Source organism: Sabethes cyaneus, chromosome 1, assembly GCF_943734655.1.
Source record: "Sabethes cyaneus chromosome 1, idSabCyanKW18_F2, whole genome shotgun sequence".
Lineage (NCBI taxonomy): Eukaryota > Metazoa > Arthropoda > Insecta > Diptera > Culicidae > Sabethes > Sabethes cyaneus.
The window spans coordinates 159,918,496-159,944,588 of record NC_071353.1 but is presented as its reverse complement, the minus strand read 5'-3'; the positions used below and the strand labels follow the sequence as shown (position 1 = coordinate 159,944,588).

At 43.2% G+C, this 26,093-nt stretch overlaps 1 protein-coding gene across 1 annotated transcript in view; it reads left to right on the top strand.

Annotated features, from left to right (window-relative positions):
* Window positions 1-10,812: 10,812 nt before the first annotated feature.
* LOC128735910 (solute carrier family 41 member 1) overlaps window positions 10,813-26,093 on the top strand; it is a 72,575-nt gene continuing 57,294 nt past the window's right edge. Inside the window, exon 1 of the mRNA XM_053830396.1 lies at window positions 10,813-11,067. The gene's annotated coding sequence lies outside the window, so the exon portion shown is untranslated. The remainder of the gene's footprint in view (window positions 11,068-26,093) is intronic.

Here is a 26,093-nt window from a genome sequence, read left to right as displayed (position 1 = left end):
TCTTGATTACCCAAATTGAATTTTTATGAAGCAGTTTCCAGAAAATAACAAAAACACAGCAGGAACTCAGCTTTGTTGGTAGGACCAAAAATCACGTTGCGAATTATAGCAAAGTTTTGACAACTGCACAACTTTGCAAACAATCGATATGTTTTCAAAATGGCCGACATGTGATACAACAATGATAAATAGAACATGGTTCATTGGCCTTTTGATTTTTGAATTTTGACCAGGTTTTTGGCTGATGTACTCCTATGTGGGACGGGTGAATGAGTACCGATTTTAGTGCAAATTCGAAATGGTCGGTAATTTTTCATATCTTCTCGGTACCTTGAAATGCACTGACATTTATCAAATTTCATTCGAGTATAGTAAAGCACCGTTGGTGGAAAAGATTGTTTGCATTGACTGTTTTTAACCTTATATCAGGCTCTCAAAATAAAATTCCACAGAAAAAAGTTCAGAATTTTTAAAAATAGCACTCAACTCTTTAAGACCAAATATAGAGTACACAATTCAGTAGCATTTCACTAATTGACGACAACCATCCACACAGTTTAAATCGACCTCCCGGCAAAAGATTACCCAGTCACGGCACGGCATGGTATGGCACTGGAAAATCCCCGTTCAATCGGTGATTTTAACGCTCCCGATGCGCCACCAGCCGATTCAAATTCGATACGCCAAATTGGAATACCCATCCGTTTTTTTTTTGGTTTTGCAATGCAAACCAACACGATAATAATGTCAAATGTGACATGATTCCGTCGAATTTATTGCAATTAGCTTGGCTGCAATTCCGTTTTTTCCGTGCCGCTCGCTACCGCTGCTGCCGTGCTTGCTGATGGTGCATGCATGCATCCAGTTCAATAGCAATCACGACGTCATTATGCAGCGCCAGCGACGGACGGTTTGCTGACATAGACAATTAAACCTGCCACTGTTGAAGGATCTGATTTCGGTTTGAATTCGAGGAGCCAAAATTACCTAATCGTCTAAATTGGAGCAAAAAAACGGAGATTAGAACGAAACATGAAATCCGGCCACATGGCCGGATGTCGTTTCCTAGAACATACGTCCTTTTCCTTCGAAATCTATGTCATACTGTCGAGGGCAGTGCCAATTCGTCAACCGCACAAATTTGATTTTGTTTTCGGTGCTGTTTTTCGGGGCTGAATTGCATGCTAGCTAGGTATGCACTATGTGCTTATGCTATAACCGTAAATTTGCACGACAAACCGAACTGTCAGTGCAAGCACGGTAGCTATAATATGAACATGCAAATAAAGTTGGGTTTTCTCTGCTGCCGGCTTGGCTATGGCTTGGCTAGGCTTGGCGGTAGTTCAAGGCCAACAATAAACTGTTTACGACTGCTTTTCACGACCGACGGACGCGGACGACGGTGTGTCGTCCACCGTCGAAACTGGAAAACTGCTGCGGCGGATACGGATTGCATCATCAAATGAAATTATGTTGCGTAATGTACTTTCTGCTGAGTTTTGTCGGAACGGAACCATATCGCTGAGCGGTTGAAATTGTTCAAAACTGCAAGTCGTTGGATGAAATCTGATCTGTGCCAGGCAAATTGGCTGTCCTTCTATTTGAAGTTGGTTTTTAACACAAATTTAATCAGCTGAGGTTGACAAATTACCCAGTCAACTGAAGTACCCCAACAAACACTTTAATTGAATAATCGCTTATCCAGCTGTTATATAGCAAATATTCGCAAAACAAACGCTTGATAAGCTATTATACAAATTGTAATTAGTTTTCTGTAAAACATTTCCACTGCGTCTACCCTCAGCTTAAAGCTGGGTGTGAAAAGCAGGAAAAAATGTTATCTAGGTGCTGATAGGCATGACACCCATCGGGACACATACGGTCTACGGTCGGGTACGGAAATTCACACGCTACGAAGCTAGATAGGTCGGTACCCGGTACTGGTAGCTAAAAACAAGAAGCACATAAAGAAATAATCATACCATCATCACATCACACCACCCCGGGTCCGGGGGTAATGCAACTGAATTCAAAGTGGCTCATAAATAATTTGCGACGCTACCTCGCACAGGTTTCCTGCCCTTACCCTTACTCTTACCACGCGGTGGCTTAAGTTTCTCAATCGGTTACGGCTAGCGGCCAGTTACGAGGATGGTCAATCAGTAGGCTCGACTGTCCGTCCCTAGGACGGTACTGCTGGTGGCCCACAAGTTAAGTGCAACGGCAAATCATATGTTTGGCCGACTGCACTCACCGTTTACGGAGGAGCGAGCGACGCCAACCAACAAACAAAACCCAACGGGGAGAGTGAGTGAGCGCAAATATGCTCCACAATAAGCGGCGGGTGAGAGAAGGTGAACGATTTTTGCCGAAGTGCGATCGGCAATAGCTCATTGATTAGGCGAGTAAAATGTTGGCTGATCGAGTTCTAAATATTCGTCGAAAAGCCATTTTAAATTGAAACTTCTTTTTCAAGGAATCACGATACTTGAAATGGTATTTCCCACGAATTGTCATAATCACACCTGGTACGGCTTCCATGAAACCGTTCACTACAAAGTAGCGCGATAATTGCATGATGCAGATATCAGTTGAACGAGCAACGTGGCCGCTATAAAAACAGGACTAGTAGATTACCGATTAGTCTTGGTTACCTTTATTAACGCCTCTCACAATGCAAAGCTTTTGCTTATCATTTTCCAAAACAAAAAGTCATCTCACAATGCAAGCGGCACAATTCACACGACCCAACCCTGCCATAAACTGCTCCTACATATTGATATCTGCCAGACAGGTCTAATTACTTTACGGCTCTTGGTGTACTCTCCGACACTCACTTAGGGGCAATAATGGCACCTTCTTTGATTAAACACTGTGACCTACCGCCGCGCCGCCCAGATGCTAAAGCTAAATGACTGGGCTGTAATATACTATATAGTCCGTTCAAAATGACTTACAATAAAGTTTTTTGATTGGATTTAACCGGTTTAAACACCTTGAGCGGACATTATTGCTCGCTGGTTTTCTAGTGAATAATTAGATACTTTTTGTTTTACCGTTCTTTGAGATTTGAATCGGCTTAACAAATACCAATTTTTATACAGATAGAAATATATTCGTCTGTAATAATAATTTTCAGATCAATTAGTTTTTATAAATAAGACTAATTGAAAAGTAGACAAAAAAACAAGAAGACTCAACATATAAATTGCTTCAAGTATAGACAACAATATAATAATTCATTTTTCAACAACTTTCAAGCAAATCTTAGATGCTACATTGCGTGTTTAAAATTGCATCTTTCGTTTTTTACTCGACAGATCGTGTATTCAGCTGTACGAGTACAAGTACGATCTTATCAACTTATAGCCAACTAAGAGGATTATCTCTTTTGTTCCTATCCTATAATCGTGCCTTACAAAAAGCTAATTTCAAGAATGTAGCATTATTAAGCCTTCTAACTAAATATTGTTAGCTTCACCTATGTATTTTTGACATTCCGCAAAACGACTGTATTTTGTAAATGAACAACATATAAACCGAAAGAAGGGAAAAAATAGTGCACAGTTATTTGAAAAATCCATTGTGATCTGCATCTAGGCGAGCTAAAGAGTTGAAATTGCCCAGCAATGCCGTATGGCGCGTTATCAAACGGTATAAGGAAACATTACGGACTGCTCGGAAGCCTCAAGCTAATCATCGGAGTGGAACTGTCGACCGGAAACTGCGTGGTAAGATTTTGAAGACCATCAAGAGGAATCCCAATCTGTCGGACCGTGATTTGGCCAGAAAATTCGATGCTGCGCATAGTAACGTTAAGAGAAAACGAATCCGGGAAGAAATCAAGTGGTATTGAGCTAGCAAACAGCCAAACCGAACCATAAAACAGAGTAGTGTGGTCAAAACCCGTGCTCGAAAGCTATATGACCAGGTGCTAACCAAGTTCGACAGGTGTCTTCAGATGGACGATGAAACCTATGTCAAGGCTGACTTCGGGCAAATGCCAGGTTAAAAATTTTACTTGGCAACGGCTCGGGAGAATGTTGCAAGCAAATTTAAGTTTGTTTTTGCCGAAAAATTTGCACGAATTGATTTCGCAGGCCATTTGCAGCTGTGGCAGAAAAACGAGATTTTCGTTACAAATAAGACATTTTTTTTTTTTTATGAGTTGGGAAATCTGCTGAGCGCCTTAGAAGATACGGTACTATCAGACACCTGAGAAGATACCTCAGGGAGTGGGGTTTAGGTATCCCGACCCCCCTAATGGGGCGTGAGGATCCCGACCCACTAAAACCCTACTCGAGTCTCCAGCCTCAATCCCCCCTGGCACCACCTTATCGGTATTACTTCAGGGAGGGGCTATTGTGCTTAATGCACTCGCTTAGATAACTACTGGACTATGGTAGTTAGGCTGTTTATTCGCCGTTGATCGGCTCTCCAGTGGTTTTGTAGCTCGAGTACAATCTGGGTAGCAGCCGCATTGACTGCTCCCCAGATGTCCGAGCTGGAACACATCTTTTGGACTAAGTTATCCGGGGTAGTGTCCTGTCCGCTCACTGCCACATGCTGCTTCTCGCGCCCGCGAAACGAGGGCATATGAAGAAAGCATGTTCTGCCGTTTCCTCAACATCCACGCATTCGGGACACGCGGGGGACTCCGCATGCCCAAAAAAAAGCAAAGCCATGGGTTTATACCGTCTTTAGACATTACCCTTCTTTATCGACAGACTTCGCAGCCGGCTGTTAGAGTACAGGAAAATTACGGGGCCAGTGCTACAATCCTACTGACTCTAACTAGCAAGCAACGCCTAGCCGAGATTCGAACATACGACGACTGGCTTGTTAGACCAGTATCGTACCTCGAAGCTAGCTGGGCGGTCTAAACTTATGCAGATACTGTCTGAAGCAACCATGCCCTGACAGAATCTGTGTCAGGTGGAAGTTGACTTCGCCGTGGCGCCTAAAAATAAGAGATTTAGTCGATTTAGTCGGTCGAATGCTTTTTCGAAATAAACAAGCACTAGAAGAAGACAGCCCCAGATTTCGATGATTTACTCGAATATCATACTGAGCGTCGTGATCTAATCCACACATGATCGGCCCGCACGGAATTCAGTTTGCTACTACCATAGAGTAGTATCGTTTTTCGTCTGGGTTCGATTAAGGGTCACGTTTCGGAGTACTTTAAGAGTGATACAGAGCTCCATGATGCCGCTTAAGTTTCCACATTCAGATAGGTTCCCTTTTTTGATGACTTTTATCAAGATGCCTTGCATCCAGTCCACCGGAAATATCCCAGTTTTTCAGATATTGCCGAAGAGCTGATGCAACATTTGCGGTGACAATACTGGGTAAACTTTCAGCATCTCGGCTGCCTCTAGGTCAGTCCCGGTGTAGTGGTTAGCATTCATGCCTCTTACGCCGAGGACCCGGGTTCAAATCAAGTTCAACGGTTTTAAGCTTGTCTGTACGGTCGATCAGTAATTGGCCAGCTCTTCCCGTGAGCGACATCCTCGCATTAGTGGTAACACCACTAAGGCGGTAAAAATTTTCTACAATAATGTATATTGGTAGTGGCCCTTTCTCCCTCCTCCTTAACTAGATAGTTGACTCTTTCTCTCTTGTTCCGTTCACAAGATTTCTTGACAGCCTTTTCCAGCTTGGCGTCTCACTGATGGGTTGCTGCCTTAGTCTCCCTGGTTCGTGCAAGCTCAATTCTGGAGTTTGCCGTATCTGGAATCATGCAACGATCGTTTTATTGTCCATCCATCCCATCTCATCAAGGCCGTGTGCGCCCCTTGGCCCTCGATTAGCTCTAATATTTGGAGCTACAGACGGCTAGCTTCTCTTGCCAATTGGAAACCTGCTTTGCTGGGCAAGAGTCTGTAAAATAATCTGTGGTCACATTCCGCAATTCTGAATTTTACAAAATTGAATAGAAAGCATTCAATTCGAGTTATAGAATGATCTGAGTGTTGGGGACAGTTTTCGGACCACTCTTTTAGCAACGTCGCAAATTTGATTGAACAGAGCTCTATAACTGTAATTTATTTTTATAAATTAGAATTTGATTATTCGACCTTAGCTGCTGCATCCCACACAAGCCGAATCCTTTTCGGCTTCTTCGGATTTTGCACAACACTCAAGGGTAGATACCCAACACGACGTGGATCCGCTGATTCCAGCTCCTCTCGGGTCGCTTCGTGGATGTACCCTTTCTGCTGATACTCCACAATTTTACATCGGACGTTTTGTTCAATAGCAGGGTTTGCTTTCAGTCGACTCTCAAAACACTGTAGCCTGCAAACTGCCATTCCGTAGCTTTCGGGGAATTCCACCTGATCATGTCGCCACAATAGCCCAGTCTCGAAAGCTCCATCGACTCTCCTGGTCGTGCGTTCGAGAATTGATCTAGCCCGTTTTTCCTCTTCAGATTCCGGTCCGCTATCAGCTGAGAAACCTACATTCTGCACACTAAAGTATTGTTTAACCATTTCGTGTAGGTTGGCATCCCCCGCACATTCGCAAGCGTAGAGATGGTAACTGCGACTTTGCATCTCTCTTTTCACTGACCCATATACAGCTCAACCTAGCCGGGTTTTTGTAGCAATAGGCTCACCTGTTCGACCCTCTCGGAGCTGCTTAGTAGCAGTCAATACTGTATGTCCCGCGCGAATTAATATTCCTGGTGTGACAGACTCGTAGTCAACAACTGGTAGCTGCCGGAAATGGTGGTACTGCTTAGCTAATTTACCATATCGAAGCGACTGCGTTGGAAGTCCCAGTGCACTAACAGTGCGAACATCTTCGAGATTGTATCGGCGACCTGCACCACATCCTGATATTGCGACCGTAACTTGATGCGAATCCTCTTCATCTCTAGTAACATTGCCTGTCCATGATAAACAAAGACGCTTTCGAACGCCTTTTATATCAAGCGTATCTGCAATCCACTTCTCTATCAGGGTGACGGATGATCCGTCATCAATAAAGGCAAATGTATCAATACTCCTTCCGTTACTGCGAAGAGTCATCGGTAGAATACGGAACATCCTCTCACTCTGGTTGTGGCGATGCGAATTCACTCCCTCAGATTGCTTCCGAGCTGCAGCATTTTCCCTGTGGCTGGACGATGCACTCGTTGTTGTCGATGTTGAAAAACCACGATGCAATAGCGGATGATGACGCATTTGACACCCCTGTATATTGCACCGCATCTGGGCACGGCACGGCTTCCTCTCATGCTTGCCAAAACAAATTCGGCACAGCTGGTGGGTTTGTACAGCCTTCCACCTGTCGTCAGTGCTCATCTTCTTGAAAATCTCACACTCTTTCACTTTGTGTTCGGGATCTTTGCAGGTTAAACACCGTATCTGATTCGCTTTCGATGATTCCGACTTCGCTTTCACTGGCTCCAGCATGAGCATTGACGAACCCTTTTACTTTGTCCGCTTTTCCTGCCTTAGCGCTGCTAGGCTCAAGCGTAAGGGTGACATCGGTCGCTGCAGTTACCAAATTTGCCATATACCCACCGAAAACACCCGGGGAGGTCTGAAATTACTAAATATGAGTTTGCAGTCAGTGGACAGCCTTTATATAGCCAGTAGCGTTTCTAGGGTTAACAAGGGGGAGATATATGAAGGGGTGTATCCTAAGGGGGCATACCTATTTGATCATTTAACAAAAGTAACCATTACTTCGTTCGAGAACCCGCGGCCGCAGAACATGTGGCCTATCCCACCTCCTTAAAACTGGCAGTTTATACACGGTATAATATATTCGTCTTATATTAGAGTGTTTATTCAAAACATCTGAAATTTCCTGAGAAAAAATAAAAATTAGTTTAAATTATTTAGCAAACCTATGATGCTGTTTGCTCCAAAATGGATGATGCAATCTAATCTGTCCAAATATTGTGCTCAATTGTGACCATTAAAAATAGGCTTAGTTTATATTTAAGGGGACAACTGCATTTCTTTTAATCATTGTATTCATTTGTATTCATTGTGTTAATATTAAGTTTTTTTTGGCAATGGGCTTGTAGCCTATACCTTAATGACCAATAAACAATAAACAATAGTAAAGGATGTGAGTGTACTGGTGTATACTGACGTATTTTTATTGTATATGTGAAATCCACAAATTGGATCGATCATTATGGCTTGGCACAATCTCACCCCCGTGAAGCTCGAAAAGTACAAAGTTTCGAAAAATATAATTTTCGTAATCAAAACTTATCCAATGCATAATAACCTTTCAATACATTGTAAATGATTAGTTTATATACCTTTAAAATAGCAAGTTGATGCGATTTCTTGTTTGGGTTGGTTTATGGGAGACATTTTTTACAAGCGTTATTTTCGAGTATTTTTGATCGCCAAATTTGCAACCCTGTTTAGGCTAAATAGTTTGCTAATATTATCTGTGTTCCATTCTAAATTTTGAATAAATATGTTATTTTCATCATCATCTTGAATTTAGGTCACCAGTTTCTATAGATATAATAAATTTTCACAAATAAACATTTTTGGTTTTTGGCACAATCTCACCCCGGATGGCGGTATCATTGGTAGGGTAAGACGGGGCAAAGAGTGTCACTTAAGCTCAAGCTGCGCTAGATTAAAAAATGTCAGTATTTTAACCGCAATGCGTTATGTACATAACATTTTAGGATATTTTCTTAACAATCCTGGAAATATTGAGCATTAGAAAATTTTTTTTCTATTTTTCCAAGAGCTTTGAAAAAGACCCTTTTTTCTGGTAGTGGAAAAACACCGGGGCAAAGTGTGTCACGTTCTTAAATAGAATGGTTTAAATTTGTAGGATCCAGCAAAGTTATTTAAAATAGTGAAAAACAATTGTAGTTGCATGTTCAAGTCAATCAGTGCAAGTTTTGCAGTTTCTCGCAACGTGTATTCAATATTTTCGACACGTTGTTTTGAGCATTTTATCGCTTGGTCTATTTAGCAGCTCATGCGTTCTTTTCTTAATCGTTGTTATTTTATGCATACTTATGCCATATAGGTAGTCTAGATTAAACAGTAAATGTTTAAAACGTATTCAAAGCCATATTTTTCTAACTGTACATTTACATCCCTCGCCCCAGACTACTGTGACACACTTTGGCCCGAAGCATGTTATTTGAACAAACATGAAAATTAACGCTTGCTTACAAATAAATAGCCTGTAAATCACTTTTCCATGCAGTCGTTAAACCTAAATAAATAATTTATCTATAATATGGAGCAAAGACAAAGTATCGCATAAGCGACGGTGCCAAAAATTTCAATGATTTTTAAATAGACACTCATAAATTGTTGGTTATTAGTTATCCCTGGTAGAAAAAGGTACTGATAAGATGTTTAAAAGAGAAGTATTTCAAACTTGGAATAATGTCATAGGACTTAGATAACTTCATTGACACACCCCCTGACACACTTTGCCCCGTCGTACCCTATATATTATTAAGGTGGATAAACTAATGATTGAAATAATTAGGAAAGGTTTCGTCTTTGTCAACTTACGGGTTCTGCTAAGACTGGTCGAATCTCAGCTAGAAGTGGTTGTAGGAGTCAATAGGATCATAACACTAGCATCACAAGTGTCCTGCACCCTAACAGCTAGCTGCGAAATCTGTTGAATAAAAAACAGAAGGTCAAGTTTCGAAAACGGAATGTAGTCCCTAGGATTTTCTTATACTAAAATGCTTAAGATATAAAAATTAGTCAAAATGGGTAAAATATAATAAAAAATTTGTTGGCAGCCTTTAAAATAAATTATCTAATTATAATATTGAACAAACAAAAGACAATATCCGTTTAGTTTTTTTTCGTTTTCACAAAACAAGTTAACATACCAATTATTTAAACTGCCTGAAAATTTACACAGTTTATAAAGCAATAAACTGATGTTCCCCTAACTTTTCCAATCAATTAATTAATTTTTGAGTAAGGTTATTAGAAATTATGCTGGCATAACTGTACAATTATTAAAAAAAATAAATACAAATTCCAGGTCTAAAATGGATTTTACCAGTTAAAATTTCGTAATCTTCAAATCCGCATTACATATCGTACGAGATCGTAGGTTCTACATTGAAACCACGAGCTATGCCACTGATTCCAACAACAGTTTCAGACAAAACAAAGTATTTATGACATTCATTGGAGGGAAGATAATGGAACACGCTGATGCAGTAAATCCCCATTTGCCAACTCGTTGATTATGGCTCCAACGGTCGACGATTATCAACAAAAGAAAATCCAACCACTCGAGATAGTCAAGATGTCTGATTAGTCTACTCGGACGAGCAGATGGAGAAACAACTTAACTGAGTTCAGTCAGTGTTTCTTTGCTGTAAATTTTAGTAGTGAAGTTAGTATGTATTTCTGTTCGGATATTGGGGAATTTTCCCAGCCTAACACCAATCGACCCACGAAACCAGCAACCGCAGACTTTTTCTTCTCTCGCAAATCACGCAGAAAGACGAAACGTAACACGCGGTGAATGAAAATCAAGTTCAATACCATAGCAACAAGCGCTTTGCAATTCGGCGGCCCATCAGACAGACCGAAACCGCGCAAGCACGACTCTTCTGCTTCTGCTCTCAGTGCGCTCATTTTCCGCTCGTGCACGTTGCTAGCGATGGTGACGATGAGTGCCACCACAGCCGACGAGCTAGTTGCTGTGCTTGTGGTGGGCCGCTGCGCCGGATCGGGCGTCGTAGGAGGGCTGTACAGAGAGTAGTTCGGACTTTGGAGCGAAAGCATTCGGTCAGCTTAGCAGCAGCAGTAGCGCCTACGAAGTCGCACGCGCGCATCCATCCGGAGTTCTGTTTCTGTACGTACTGCCACATGTTGTGGGTGACTGTGTGTGTGTGTGTTTGTATAGGTGTGAAATTCTTGGCGCTTAATTGTTGCGACGAGGAAGAATCGGCACAAGAAGATTGCCGCGGCCATAGACGCCAAAACGCGTAGTTTCGGAATTTGTGTGGGTCCTCTCTGCTACCGACCGAACATCGTGTAATCGATTGATCCGCGGAACGTGTGAAAAGTGTGAAACTCGAAGGTTGGAAAATATGAGGGGGAAAATTTTGTTTTCAACAGGGCCTTCAACAAAGACGTTTAGGTTTTGTTTGTGTGGAGGTTTTATTGTTTGCCTTGGATTGGTTTGCTTTCAAGTGGTTGCTATGATTAGTGAAACTGATCGAACGTTGGATCGATTACGGCAAACCGCAAACAAGCCTGTCAACAAAGCTTGCAGTTGTGATTACAGAATAGTGCATTGTGTAAAGCATAAACGGGGAAAAATCGAAAGAATGCGGCAATATTAGTGCTAATCATGGTTCAGATTACTACCTGGCAAAGCAGGTTCCCATTGTGAGTCGAACCAGCCCAAGAATCAACCGAATTATGACGGTATTATAGTTGTCCGTCCCGGATGTAACCGAACGAACGACACTTGTCAGACAAGCACGTATAGTCGATTTCGGCGATCAGGTGTTAACGGCGATCGTGTGGAGAAGAACATGGTATTCAAGTAATGACGATTATTTTTGGCACTGCATTCTATTTCTATTCCTTTGCTTCGCCATTGGGCGACTGATCTGGTTTGCTTGCAGTGTCGTTTACTGCGAGGAGACCGACGAACGGTAGACGATCATTCTACCGATCGTTACGAAAACAACGATCAAACAAAAGAGATGAAGTGTGTGCGTGAGTAGGGTACAAAAAAACCAAGTTCAAGTAAATTTTTATGCTTAAAATTTCATTTTTTTCAACATAATTTTCTTGCCTACTAGGAAATCAGGTAAAGCAATGAATCAACTATCAGTTCGAAAGGAGAAACTTCCACGAACACGGACAGAAAGAAAAACCGACCACAGTCCTTGATTCCCACACGGCGACTCGGTCCAGTCCAGTCCTGCCTGCCTGTGTGGTGTTACGTGAAAGTAATTACAAGTCATTCGTTTACCATGAAGCCTTGCGATGCAATGATGACCCAATTAAGTACCACCGTAGCAACCGCAAGCTGTTGACCTTATTGAAAGCGTCACGGTTTTGTGCTACTGTTGCTGCCGCCGCTGCTGCTCTCGATGAACCTCTTGAACGCGAGAGGGCTGCGACACAGTCTGACTGAGTGTGCCCTTGTGGCAGTTAAATTGACGACTTTTTCTAAACGTAAACCAAACTGAGAACTCAGAAGCGCATTTTCTCGTCTCGAAACGTGATCTAGAACATGACCCAGATTCGATTCACTTTTAGTGTGCATCCATTTCGTCACTTGCCGGTCGCTAGTCAGGCGCCGTTTAGGTGAAACAATTCTTGCACGTTGAAACTCAGCTCAAGCCATTGCATTGGTGCTGGGTATGTTACATTTATATCAGCCGATGGGTACTTGTACTTGATGTAGTTGAACGATGTCAGAAGGAGAGACGTCGATTTTATAAACTGATAGCGTGCTCGTCGATCAGCGAGGAGCGAGGCCATCAGCGAGGGATCTAACAGGCCTTATCAGCGGGCACACGGGCGCGTACCTTCGCGTTTATTGGGGGATTAGCGTAAACATCACATTGGCATCACACAACATTCGCCGTATTAAACAGCATTTTTTCAAATATTTGCTAGTCTGTCAGTCGGGGTAGATTGTAATTATCAAACAAGCGCAATCTTTTCAATCAAAGCGTAGAAGCGTCCGCTACGTGAAGGCAACCACCACTAATGGGGTAGCTTCATTCAGTAAAGATTCCAGGAATCGTGTCACCTAGAATCGTTTCTTGGTAATACCTAATGTAATGCAGGTCGAGATAGCACTAAGTTATATCATACGTTTGCATTCGAATTCCGATACCGTAATCAGCTGACAATTGTCACTTAACATCCACTTCAAGGTAGGATTTAACGATATGGACACTAAATCTTATTTTATATTGAAACTCATCAGACCGTTTTTCTTGAACCACACAAAATCGAACGTATTGCAGTTTGCAGGCTTCTCGGTTTGACTTATATGAGACGTTTTAAGGGTTTTTCGCATTCTGCAAATTCTTACTGCAAGGTTTCTTGTGTTTGCTACATTTGTGGTACTGTTAATCGTCATGTATTGCTTTTGTTTAGCATCGTAAATCTGTTTAAACAGCACATCACAAACTATATCAATGTACCTTAATAAAGGCACATTAACTGGCACATGACTTTGGAATCCAATGATTTGTGCGTTCAAATTGGCCACGTGTAGCATGCAACTTGTTTCTTTATGTTTCCTAACGGTCAAACAGAGTGCTGCGTCAACGTTACTGACAGCGTTATTCCACAGAGAACAGACAATTATGTTCATATAGAATATCACGCAAATGATGTGTAAGCTTTTAAACAAGACGCTAGCGACATCTCTCTTAGGGTGCATCAGTTACTCGATATTCATGTTGCCAAATTTATTATATATTCTCGTCATAGTCTACATATTCGGAATACTGGCAACTCTTATGTTAGTTACTGTAGCAACCAGCAACGGTTGTAGCAACGGATCGATTTTGTTTATGTTATTTGTTGAACACGGCTAAACATTGAAAACAGAAACGAAATCGTATTTCAATTTACTGTTATTTTAATAAGTAAGACAAATATGCATCGTATTTAGTGTTTTTCCGTATTGTATTGTACCATTTCATCATTACATGCAGCAAAACCCCACCGCGGTGGTATAAGCAGTGGACTTTTCTTCTTTGAACCAGAAGTGGACTTTTGAATCTTTGAACACCGAAAACCCTCTACCACTTCATAGAAAGAAATTCGCCGGTGGTGGCGCGTTTGCCTTTGATTCATTGATCACGGAGATGGCGGCTGCTGAAAACGTGGCTTGTATGCCAATGGTTCCATCACTTTTCAAATTCGTAATCGAAATCAAGGATTTAAAAGGAAGTAGTCAAATATTGCTATTTTTGATTAATGTTTACCTTTATTTTAAGTGCGATGAATTGGGTAAATAATACGTTAGTTGCTGTAGCAACTATTAAATGCTTTGGTGAAAATACGACGTAAGCTTTGATATGCGTTGACAGACATTAACAAGAAAAGCCCATTCTGTTAGTGATGTGAGCGCCACCTAACGGGAGCATTACCACTTATTTTCAAAATGGCGGCTGAGCTTTTACACACGTGGCGGGTTTAAGATGAATGTCTGTTCTCTGTGGTTATTCTGATAGTTTTGCCATTGGTTTACCGTCAAATTGCAGCATTCTCTTAAATATTACCCGATGTTTCCAAATAACTATGGCAACCATCCACAAATATTCAGGCGACGGCATGAAGCAACATGGAGCAAAACAGAAACGATATCGAGAGCGCTTTATGTCGTAAAATTTATTCAATGAAGTTTTTCAGACTTTTCTTTGGAGTTTTCAACCATGCTACTTTGTAATCTTATTAAACAACAATGAATCCTGGAAAAAGTTTTGATAGAAATGTATTTCGAACTATTTTCTTCAGAAGCCTACGGCATGTCTTCGTCTACACTTCCGTGATAGACACGAAACACAGCATTAGATACGACTTTGACGCGAAATGCATTCAAAAACTGTTAATGAGCATCAATATTTATGTACTAGCTGATTGCCCGATCTTACTCGGGGCCGCTTTGTCTCTTAGTCCCTTGTACAGCGGTTATTATAACAAAAACTCTCATATTGTCGGAGTTCCAAGCGGGTTTCCGTAAAGGCCAAAGCATACAAACTGCAGCTCTTCGTGTGTGCGATGCTCTGGCTAGCACAGTCGACAAAAAAGGATCAGCTGTACTACTTCTACTCGATTTTTCTAAAGCATTCGACACTATTTCTCACCGCTTGCTGTGCTCGAAGCTGAAAACGCAGTTTAATTTTTCAAGCTCTGCAGTGAATTTGTTGGGGTCCTACCTCGATGAACGAACGCAAATTGTTTTCTGTGGAGACTTACAGTCCGAAGTAGGTTACTGCACCTCCGGTGTGCCACAAGGTTCCGTGATTGGCCAACTACTGTTTTGTTGGCCAAATGAATGATTTGCCAACAATACCTCGGCACTGTTCCATTCAGCTTTTTGCGGACGATGTACAGTTATATGTTAGCCGCCCTGGTGTTTGTTCACGAGATCTCGTCGATTTGGTGAATACAGACCTTACCAGAATTGCAGAGTGGTCACTAAGAAATCAGTTGCACATTAACCAAGCTAAAAGTAAAACTATGATTATTCGAGGACGACGCAGGAATACTACGCAAATGGATTTGTTGCCGCCTGTTATATTGGACGGCCAAGCCATTGACTGGACGGATCGAGCGATGAACCTTGGTTTTTTGTTTCAAGTAGATCTCCAGTGGGATGGTCTTATCACCAGCAATGCGGAAAAATCTACGCGTGCCTTCGTTCGCTTCATAGTTGTGCACCTGCTGCTCTCTTCGACATACGGCTTGGGCTGTTCAAGGCCTTGATACTGCCTCATTTCCTTTTCGGGGATATATAGCATATCAATCCAAGTGCTAATTCCATGAGCCGACTACGTGTTGCCCTTAACTCTTGTGTACGTTTCGTGTATGAACTTAGCCGCTATGCTCATGTGAGTCACCTGCAGAGAAATCTGATTGGCTGCCCACTTGATTCTCTATATGCCTACCGTTTCTGCCTGTTCCTGCGTAAACTGATCACGTCGTGCTCGCCACCAATACTCTTTCAGCAGCTGATACCAACTCAAGGATGTTGCCTCCAAAACCTGATTATTCCGCGCAATAACACGAACAGCTACTCCAACTCACTATTCGTACGAGGTGTTGCAATTTGGAATTCTTTGCCCACTGTGGTCAAACAATCGACAACGGAAGCAGATATTAAGAGGGGCTGTCTAGAGTTTTTTAACCGTCATTAAACCTTACGCTATTAGATAAATAAATAAATAACTAAATATCTAGATGTAATGCAAGAAAACAAAACCCGTTTTCTTCATTTGAATGTGTCTACTCTCTGTGTCAGTTCCCCTCCAGTTGTCTCCTAGTCACTTGTAAATCTGTCTTCTTCTCGCTAATCCCTATAAAGCGAGACAAAGCCTTTTTAGCATTTTTCAACCTCCCCCTTGATAATGACCGCCCTATTCCCCTTCACAAAGATTCAGCCATTTCTACAATTGCTATCGTTCAAAATGCAAAAGAAATGCACACCTTGACCCATTTGAACTTTCCTCCTACCTTGTAGGAGATCGTCTCCCTCTTTTGTCAACCTCCCTGCGCTGATTCTTTTATGTCAAAGAACATGTGTTTGACAAATGAAGTTTGATGAAGAGCCGTCCAGACGTTCCGGAGTGATGGCAAAACATGCATGCAATGCATGCATAATCCCGTTACCTCCCCCCTGTTGGATCCTACCCAATCAGCTTCCCCTTCTGTCATGTAGTTAATTATGCATCTGTTTGCCCTATGAAAATCCCTATAACGAAAGCGAAACAAAGGTTTCTTTTCATATATCCCTCCCCGGTGGAACCCCCCTCTTTTCTCACAGTCACATGCACTACTGCAACTGCAAAATGCAATCTAAACGCAAGAGAAACGTCCCCCTTTTTACTTATTTGAACCACCCCCCCTTGTTAGGGACCACCGAGCCGAGAACCGGGGAAGCTCTTGCCGTATAAAGAATCCTTCTCCACTGTACACGGCCCTGGGGTACTCGTCGCCAATTCGTTGCGCGTCTCGACATACGCAAGTCGGGCCCCTCCGTTCCTGGTACAGGTGGGGTTCTTGAAGACAACGAATTTCACTGCATAGTAGTCCGGCATCCTTGCGACGGGGCCGGCCCACCGTAGTCGCCCAACTTTCGCCAGGCGTACGTTGGAAATCTTTCCAAGCCTGCAAATCGTAGTTCATACGCCTACGCCGCTCTCCGCTATCCGTATGTCCTGCTCTGCTAAAAATAGTCCGCAACACCTTTCGTTCAAACACGGCAAGTGCACGTATGTCTACCGTAAGCAAAGTTGCTGTCTCAAGTCCTTAGAGGACTACCGGTCTGATTAGCGTTTTGTACATCGACATCTTTGTGCGGCGGCGAATGCTTCTTGATCGAAGCATCTTGCGGAGGAAAAAGTAGGCTCGATTTTCAGCTTGAATGCGTCGTTGAATCTCCTCACTCGTATTGTCGGCGGTGACCAGAGATTCCGATTCCAAATGCAAACTCATCAACCACTTCCAATTCATCGCCGTCAATAGTCATTGACCGCGGGAGGCAAATTCGAGAGAACTCGAGAGTGCCCTCGAAACGCGCACGTAGTACATCACTCGCTTCAGGGCAGCTTTGATCAGCAGCTTCAGTTTGTCTGGCAAACCGAATTCGTGCATTATCTGCAATAGGTGTTCGCGTTCAAAAGTATCGTATGCTGTCTTGAAATCCACGAAAATATGATGCGTCGGTAGGTTGTACTTCCGACATTTCTGATAACTTGAGCACGGACCCTCTTAAAGCTCGCCTGTTACTATTCTACGAATTCTTTTGCTAGTTATTGGGATAGACTACGCAACGAAATCTGGGAGCAGCGTAATATCGCGATAATTACAGCAGTCTAGCCGATCGCCCTTTTTGTAGATGGGACAGACCACACCTTCCATCTACTCCCCCGGTAGTTTCTCTTCCTCCCAAATCCTTGAACTTATTCAGTGAAGTGCCGTCAATTTCCTTGCGTTGATTCTTTTACATCAAGGAACATGTGTGCCAAGCAGGGCTTGAAAAGGGATCGCAAGTTGAATGTGACTGCCGTGAATGCGAACTTTCCGCATTCAAACTCCGCTTTTTGAACGATCATTTGACTGTTTTTTCAATCCAGTCAATCTCCCGCTTGCGCTGCTGCCGTCTTACAATTCATGCGGCATCTCTGCAGAAGCAAACAGTCAATCTCCCGTTTTGCTTTGCGCTTTGAGAATATAAACTGCAAACTGACTGGAAGCATACGGTGACGTATTTTTTCGTTTCTCTTTTTGTCTCCAAATCGGCAGCTCACAGTAATAGTTTGTCACCCGGACGTCGGTCCGACGCAAGCAAAATATTCGTTTGTATTGGGCGGAGTCCGACCGACTTCTTCCATGCACATGTAGTGGTTGTTTTTTTGTAGTATTGAATCATACGATTGTGCGGTTGCTTTTCGTAAGCGTGGTGACTGCCAGTCATTTGACTGTTTTGCAGTCATTCGCTGCTCCAAACGGTAAAGGCAACTTGATCGAAACGAAAATGTTAAAAAGCGTTAGAATGCGTTCATACTACTGCGTGCCATCGGCGTTTGACTGAGCAAACTGCCAGTTGTGTTATGCATAGCGTTCGTATTCCATCACTAAACGGACGGTGTGAACTTGAATGCGCGTTGGTGGGACTGCGGTAGAAAAAAAGGATCGGTCGAAGCCCTGGTGCCAAGTTTGATGAAGAACCGTCCAAACGTTCCCGAGTTACAGCCTTCCCGCTTGTCAGTTTCGAAAAAAAATTTCTGTATAAAGTTCCACGGAGCCAGATATCCTAGGCACCATGCTGGAAGAGAATGGGTTATTCCCTCGGTCGACTACGAGCCTGGGTCTGGGTTTGAGCACGTTTCAAGACGAGTCTAATCTAAAGCTGGGATTTTGAATATTACGAAAATTTCAACGGATGACGATAATTTTTTGATGATCTTGCTATCATGGTGTCATAGGCAAATCGTAGTCCATCAGTGTTACTACCGCGAATAGCAAAAAGGGCACCAGAGAGAGTTACTCATCTCTTCATTGATTCAAATTGGCTTGTTCGTTAAGTTCAGTAAATTGTGAGTCACAAAGCACAAACCAAACATCGTGTTTTTCATCGGATACGCTTACTTACTTTATTTTACTTTACTTTATTGACTATTGGCTACGGTCCGCTATCGATTTTACGCCGAACGAAATATGGTCCTCCACTAGTGTCGATCCTGGGCTGCCGTTTTTCAATCTCCTCGAACACCAGCAGAACTTGCTTCGTCTTCGACAGTGCACATCCATCGGGTGCGGGGTCTACCTCGAAGTCTACGGCCTCTTCCTGGTTCTCTGCTGAAAATAGTTTTGGCTGCTCTTTCGTCGGGCATTCTGACTACGTGCCCAGTCCATCGTAGCTACCACATCGTCTACACAGAACGAAAAAATGAATTCGACGTAAACTGAAATGCATATTAAGTAATGAACACATAACAAAAATCAGAAATATTTTTCCATTAAATAAAACGTAAATAGCCTAAACTGTTTTTAATGACATTTTTACATTAAAGTAAATTCAATAAATAAGTCTACATGTATGCAACACGCGCTACGATATTTTATATTGTAAAATAACACGTAATTTTATATGATTTAAAAAGCAAAGCTTTAAACGTCTTTTCTAAGACTTGTCCCTTGTTTATCGACAGACTTCACAGCCGGCTATTAGAGTACAGGACAGTTACGGGGTTAGTGCAACAATCCTACTGACACTATCTAGCAGCACCGCTCAGCCGAGATTCGAACATACGACGACTGGTTAGTTAGACCATCATCGTACCTCTCAACCAACTAAGCGGCGCCTTCCAAGGCAATGTTGAATAGCAGGTTAGAGAGTGCATCCCCCCTTGCTTCAGTCCGTTCGACGTTACGAAAGCGGTTCGGCGACGTACGAACCAGCGTAATATGTTTCGTTGGAAAACCATGTTCTAGCACAGAGGTGCCCAGGCATAAGCGTAGTGCGGGCCAAATCAGGTCGCCTCATGAGTCCGCGGGCCGCAATGACCTCTGGCCATTCTTTCGCATACCAAAATATAAAATAGGCGGCAGCAAACGCCGATTTTTAGCAATTGCCACAAGATTTAAACCGCAGAGCAATCAGATCTACAATATGCACGAGGTACTACGACTGAACTGAGTGACCCCTGTGTCATCAAAAAAATTATTCATAAGTCTGCCATCCCTCAAATTAGCCCGCGGGCCGCACGAATTATCACGAAGGGCCGCATGCGGCCCGCGGGCCGCGCTTTGGCCATCACTGTTCTAGCATTATTTGCCACAGCTCATTTCGTTTGATTGAATCGTACGCCGCCTTAAAGTCTACTAACAGATGAGACTCATCAATTTGTGCTCCCGCAACTTGTCTAGTAACATCCGATCCATCGTGGAGCGACCCTCAGGTAAACCAGTTTGGTATGCGCCAACGAAGGACTGCGCTAACGGTCTCAGGTACAGACCGGTCAGCGCTAACGCTAACGGTCTCAGTCCTGTACAAAACAGGATACGGCAAAGTACCTTATAGGCAGAATTTAATGCCTTGATAGTTTTTACACTTGAGTCGATGTCTTGTTTTGAAAACAGGATAAATGAGGTCATCCAACCACTCCGCCTGGCTACTACCGTCGTTTTCCAGCGCTATCATTGCAAATCACATGGCATGGCATGGCACAATTGCTACTTCTCACCGTTTTGTAGAAACTCCGTGTGTCGATCTGCGCCGGCGACCATGCGCTCCTCATACTCTCGTTTTTTAGACGGTGGATTCTATTTCGCAGCACTAGAATCTCTATATTTTTCTCTGTTCTAACGTGTAGCCGCAATGGGAATGCGACTCCTGACCTGATTCTTTTCATCTGTTACTCTCTGGCATCCAGCATCGCACCAGCTGTTACGCTGTCTTCTACGTGTCGTGCATACCACCTCTCTCGCAGTTGATTCAATGGCAATGGAGATTCCTCCACAACCATAACCCACTTATTTCTTCCTGCTGTTCTGCGATTCGTTGATCAAGCTTTTTGTCGTTTCAACTGCCACGTCGATCGCTGGATGTTGAAACGTAGCGTCCTCTCAGTGCGAGCGTTCCCCGCGCTCGACAACCTTGCGCGAATCTTACTCACGACGAGATAGGGTCGATATTTGGTCCGCGAAGAGACCGTACATCGTTTCATTTATTGTATTTTACTAAAGTAGCTTGCCGTCCTAAGATAAGGCCTATTGAACAAGGTTTCTCCAGTTAACGCGGTTGTGAGCTACCGCTCTCCAATTCCTCGGACACCGAGACGGAGACCGTACATCGATGACATCGGAAAAGTGTCGACATTTGGATGGCTCCAGATGTTTACCGAATATTCAGACGTGGGAATCAGGTGCTGCAGATGGTCATTCCTTTGGCTGCGGTGAAAGTTATGGACCTCAGACCGTTATCGCTGGTCGACACTCCAGCCCGATATGCGTATTTTCATCTCCGATGATCATCTTCAATAGGTTCTTTCGAGTCTATCATAGAACTCGTCCAATGATGCAAGGATTTCGCATTTGTCGGTGCGTAAACGTTGATTAGGCTGTAGTTGAAGAGTTTGCCCTTAATTCGGAACACACTTATACGGTCATCTACAGGCCTCCACCGGATAACTCGTTGATTTTGGCTTGCAAACACTATGAAACCGACTCCACGTCCCACTATTCTAGTGCTGCTGTAGAAGATGCGGGTACATGAAAGAAGTGCCTAAAATAGGGTCCATTGCACGTTTTACGATCAGCGATCCACTGTTACGATGTGCATCGCCACTGTTACGGTTCGCGTTCGGAGGTGACCGAAATGATGAATATGAACACGACCCGTACATTAAACAAATTAAAACTTAACTTTATTGAACAATAACGGGGTACAATTGTGCGAGTCTCATTCTCGCGGTAAAACGGAACAGGAACGTGAACGTCCTGTTGTCAGCACTGGCGAGCATCAACTGATGACAGCTGTCACTGTGACCAGAGAGCTTGGCCGTAACGATGTTACGAATGTCGACGTCTCCGACAGTAACGATGTAGGGATGTCCACGTCTCCAACATCTCCCCTCTAATTCAGCTGGTAAGGGTTGAACCGTTGCGAAGCCCTTCGTGCACGGGAAGAGCGGCGAGGAACCTGGACAGCTGATTCACTTTCGGTTGCAGGCATGAAGTCGGATGACGAACTTGATGACGAAGATCATGTTGATAACGCTGGAACAACCGGTGCCTCAGCATGCGCTTTTGATCACTGCAAGCTTACTGATGTTGACTGTGCTGACGAATTGACACTAGCGGGAATGCTGGGATTCCAAACATCTAGCAGGCTACTGAGCGGTAGCTGCTTAAGTTTCTTTGATGCTGGCTTACTGTGTGTGTTACAATCTCGAATATGATTTATGTGAGATCGTACCAGCTTGCGATCGTTTACCAAAACATTATACATTACATGACCAACACGTTCCAAAATTTTGCCTGATGTCCAGTGCCATTGATTTTTGATAAAAATTTTGGTGTACACATAATCACCTCTGCTGTACTGACGATTTACTCCAGTGTCACTTTTTCGATTATTAACGATGGACGAAGCTTTTCCAAACTGGTTCTGGATATGATTTCTGCTGGTGATTTTTTTTTCTGGAGTGGAACTGTTAGGCGTACTACGGTAGGTTAACAGGAAAGTACTGAGTGCATCACACATTGTTTCTCTCCCCGCTTTGATTTTTCTTACCAAGCGCTTGAATGTATCCACAAAACGCTTAGCTTGCCCATTGGATTGTGGATGGAATGGTGCTATTGTAAGATGTTCTATACCATTATCCACGCAAAAATCCTTGAACTGTGCACTGGTAAACTGGGGACCATTATCACTCACCAGTGTTTCGGGCAGTAGTGGAATTCTTGTATGTTATTCGCCAGTGAATCGAGAATTATTTCCGGGTTTGATGGGACCTGGACAGTTATGGATGACATAACCTTTCTGAAGAATTCCTGCTGCTGGTGCATTAGCTGCTGCTGTTGCTGTTGCATGAAGATCTGCTGTTGCTGCATCATTTGCTGGAAGAACTGGGCAAACGGTGCATCTGGAGATGGCTGTCCGGGTGGAATTGCACCATTCTGCTGCATTGTGGGATGCTTTTGACCTACTGTTGCTTGAAATAGGCCTTGCTGCTGAGTAACTCCCGGTGGTTGCTGCTGCTGTTTGGGGTTATGTCCTGATGAACCCGCTTAATTGTCCACGTGGGTGAAGGAATTTTGACTGATGAGTAAATTCCGGTGGTTGCTGCTGCTGTTTGGGGTTATGTCCTGATGAACCCGCTTAATTGTCCACGTGGGTGAGGGAATTTTGACTGATGAGTAAATTCCTCGTTTCACTACTCGTCGCCACTTTTACGATCAGCGATCCACTGTTACGATGTGCATCGCCACTGTTACGGTTCGCGTTCGGAGGTGACCGAAATGATGAATATGAACACGACCCGTACATTAAACAAATTAAAACTTAACTTTATTGAACAATAACGGGGTACAATTGTGCGAGTCTCATTCTCGCGGTAAAACGGAACAGGAACGTGAACGTCCTGTTGTCAGCACTGGCGAGCATCAACTGATGACAGCTGTCACTGTGACCAGAGAGCTTGGCCGTAACGATGTTACGAATGTCGACGTCTCCGACAGTAACGATGTAGGGATGTCCACGTCTCCAACAGCACGGAACTCCCTTTATGCCGAATTTGGCCACCAAGCTTCTTGAATAGCAGCGATCTCCTTTCGGAGTTGATGTAGCTCTCAAGCAAGCAAGCAAGCCAGCTCGTGCCGGTTCATGAAGAGTTTGGACATTCCAGGTATCGCATTTCCAATCGTTATCCATCAACCGTTTCCTTGTTCTATGCCCATTGATTCGTTCAGTATTTCCGTTTTCTTTGTTCGTGTTTAATGGGAGTTTTGGTATATGTACTACCTTACCGGAGTCGCGATACATGCTTTTCACTGACGGGTCTGCCATCTTAGGTTAGCCGTTCATTTCATTTTTCACTAAACTAGTGTTAATTACGGTTGCAAAAAGAATAATTTTAAAAGAAATTGTCATTCTAAAAATTATGATTCTTCTACACACCTCAATGGTGATCTATTATGTTTTGCTTTTGTTTCTTCAAAATGCTCTGTCTCACATTTCTGTTAATCAAACTAAGTCAACTGAATGTTACGTTTCGTGTCTAAAAAAAATAGCTTTTTTTTAAACACAAAGGAATAAAACTTTCCAGCAGAGAATAATTGCACCGAACCGCGGACTCGCTTAGTTAAAAGACAACCAAGGCGAAGCATTTTCTGCGCAAGATTTTTCCAAACAAAGAACAAATGCATTGTCATGTTGCACGACCGAAAAAAAAACGATCTATTATTATTAAGCTCTGCATAAACTATGACGACAACGCTGCTGCTGCTGCTGCTGCAGTGCAGTAGCTGAGCTGTAGATAGTTGTCTGTCTGTGAAAACACAACAGCAGCAATTGCACTCAAAACAGTTACATTCACATTCCCAGCGATGTAGGTTGAAGTTGCAAATTAAAATTTAAATTCCCCAACTCATCATTCATAATTTCGTTCGATTGTGGTTTTAACAACTATACACGACCGCTCGCTTGCCTATGATGTAGCTCTAGGGTGCTCTAGGGTGGTTGGCTTGGCGGTAGCTCACTGGATGGGGCTAAATCTTGCAACTGGAGCCACCCGCAGCCGCAGTAAGCGAATCCACACCGTCGCCGTCGTCGGTCGGTCGGGTCGGTTGGTCGGTAGTAACTTAAGTGCTTCCGTTTTGCGGAAATTTTCCCATTTTTCTTTTCATTTCTTATGTGATGTGGTAGGAGGTGGGTTGTACTATTTGCCAGTGGGTAGTTGACGACTAGGAAATGAGAAAAACCTGGCCGCTTCACACGGCCGGTCGCCTGGAACTTTTTATTCACAAGGAAGGAATTGTTTTGCATCGGTTTGATTTATTTTAAGTGGAAGAGAAAGGCTTTATCGATCGAAGCAAGACATTCGGATGACATTGGAGTGTATATTTCTAGTTGAACCTCGCTTGCCTGTCCTATCCACGGTACTGTCTTACACGAGCAAAGTCACTGCATTTAGTATGAATTATTGCAAGCTCATGTATTGCGTAACTGCTGTTACTGCGATTGCAAAAATCCACCCTGAAGGTTGGAATTTTACATGGATGAATAGACAACTAACTTTGAATCATCGAAGCAAGCAATGCCGAATGGCGTTGTTCAGTCTTGAACTTCATATCCAATTTGCATCCTGAGTTGAGATTACTTCGATCGCAAACCAACCAACGGCGACGATGTTAACGAACTGTAAACCGTAGCAGTCGTCAACCGTGCAACGCAACAGTAAACTGCAGCGCTAAACATTTTCGCTTAAAAGTGTCTATTTATGTTATGTCTTTCCTGCAGCGACAAGCTGGGTGGTTTGTAATAATAGATCTCCTCTACGACTCGCTCATGTCAACTATAATAATCGTACGCCAGTCACATTTGATGTGATTACCGTTGCGGACATTTTGCTTTATTATGATTGTTATGAGCGCATACATCATAACAATAAGCATAAACTACGAGCGCCGCTCGATGGATTCCGGATCGGATAACCGGCTCCAAGGTATGTGCTATCGGAGCATGCTAAAATAATTATTTACACTTGGTTATCAACCAAGACGAAGGTTGTTTGTTTTCTTTCGGCTATGTTTTGCTTGAGCAGGAAGTTTTCGACTCGACAAAATACTGCGGATGGCACGCGTGTCCGTGGTTTCGTCCACCAACTAGACTGCTGTATCAAATCAAGCCAGACAAAACAAACCACGCGCCGCGTCGAGTCGCTCGGACGGTGGTGCCGGATCGAAAAGCTATCTCCCAGGCCAACTATAAGCGGGCGCAGGCGCAGCCGACGAAGTGTTATTTGATATGGTTTACGCAAAATCAACCCAAACAAAAAAAATCGCGCCACAATATCTAATTACATACAAGAAGCGACGAGCGATTCGTTGCTGCAGTTATGTGGCCTTCTTATTGCGCTCGGCTTTGTGCCTTCTCAATTGCGTGTTTGCGTACGAAAGCAGTTTAATCTCTGACCCCACCGGACCACGCCGCCGCGCCGGTATGGTTATAGAAGTGGATCAATTTGATTTGAGTTTTTTTTTGCTGGCTGAAACCGCAAACTAGAGAAGCGCCAGGACACACTCTCTTGTTAAAATCCATTTTGCTCAAGTTTTTTTGTAGGTACATATTGCCATTACAGTTTTCACAATATGAGTATCGTGCCAGCTCTGTAA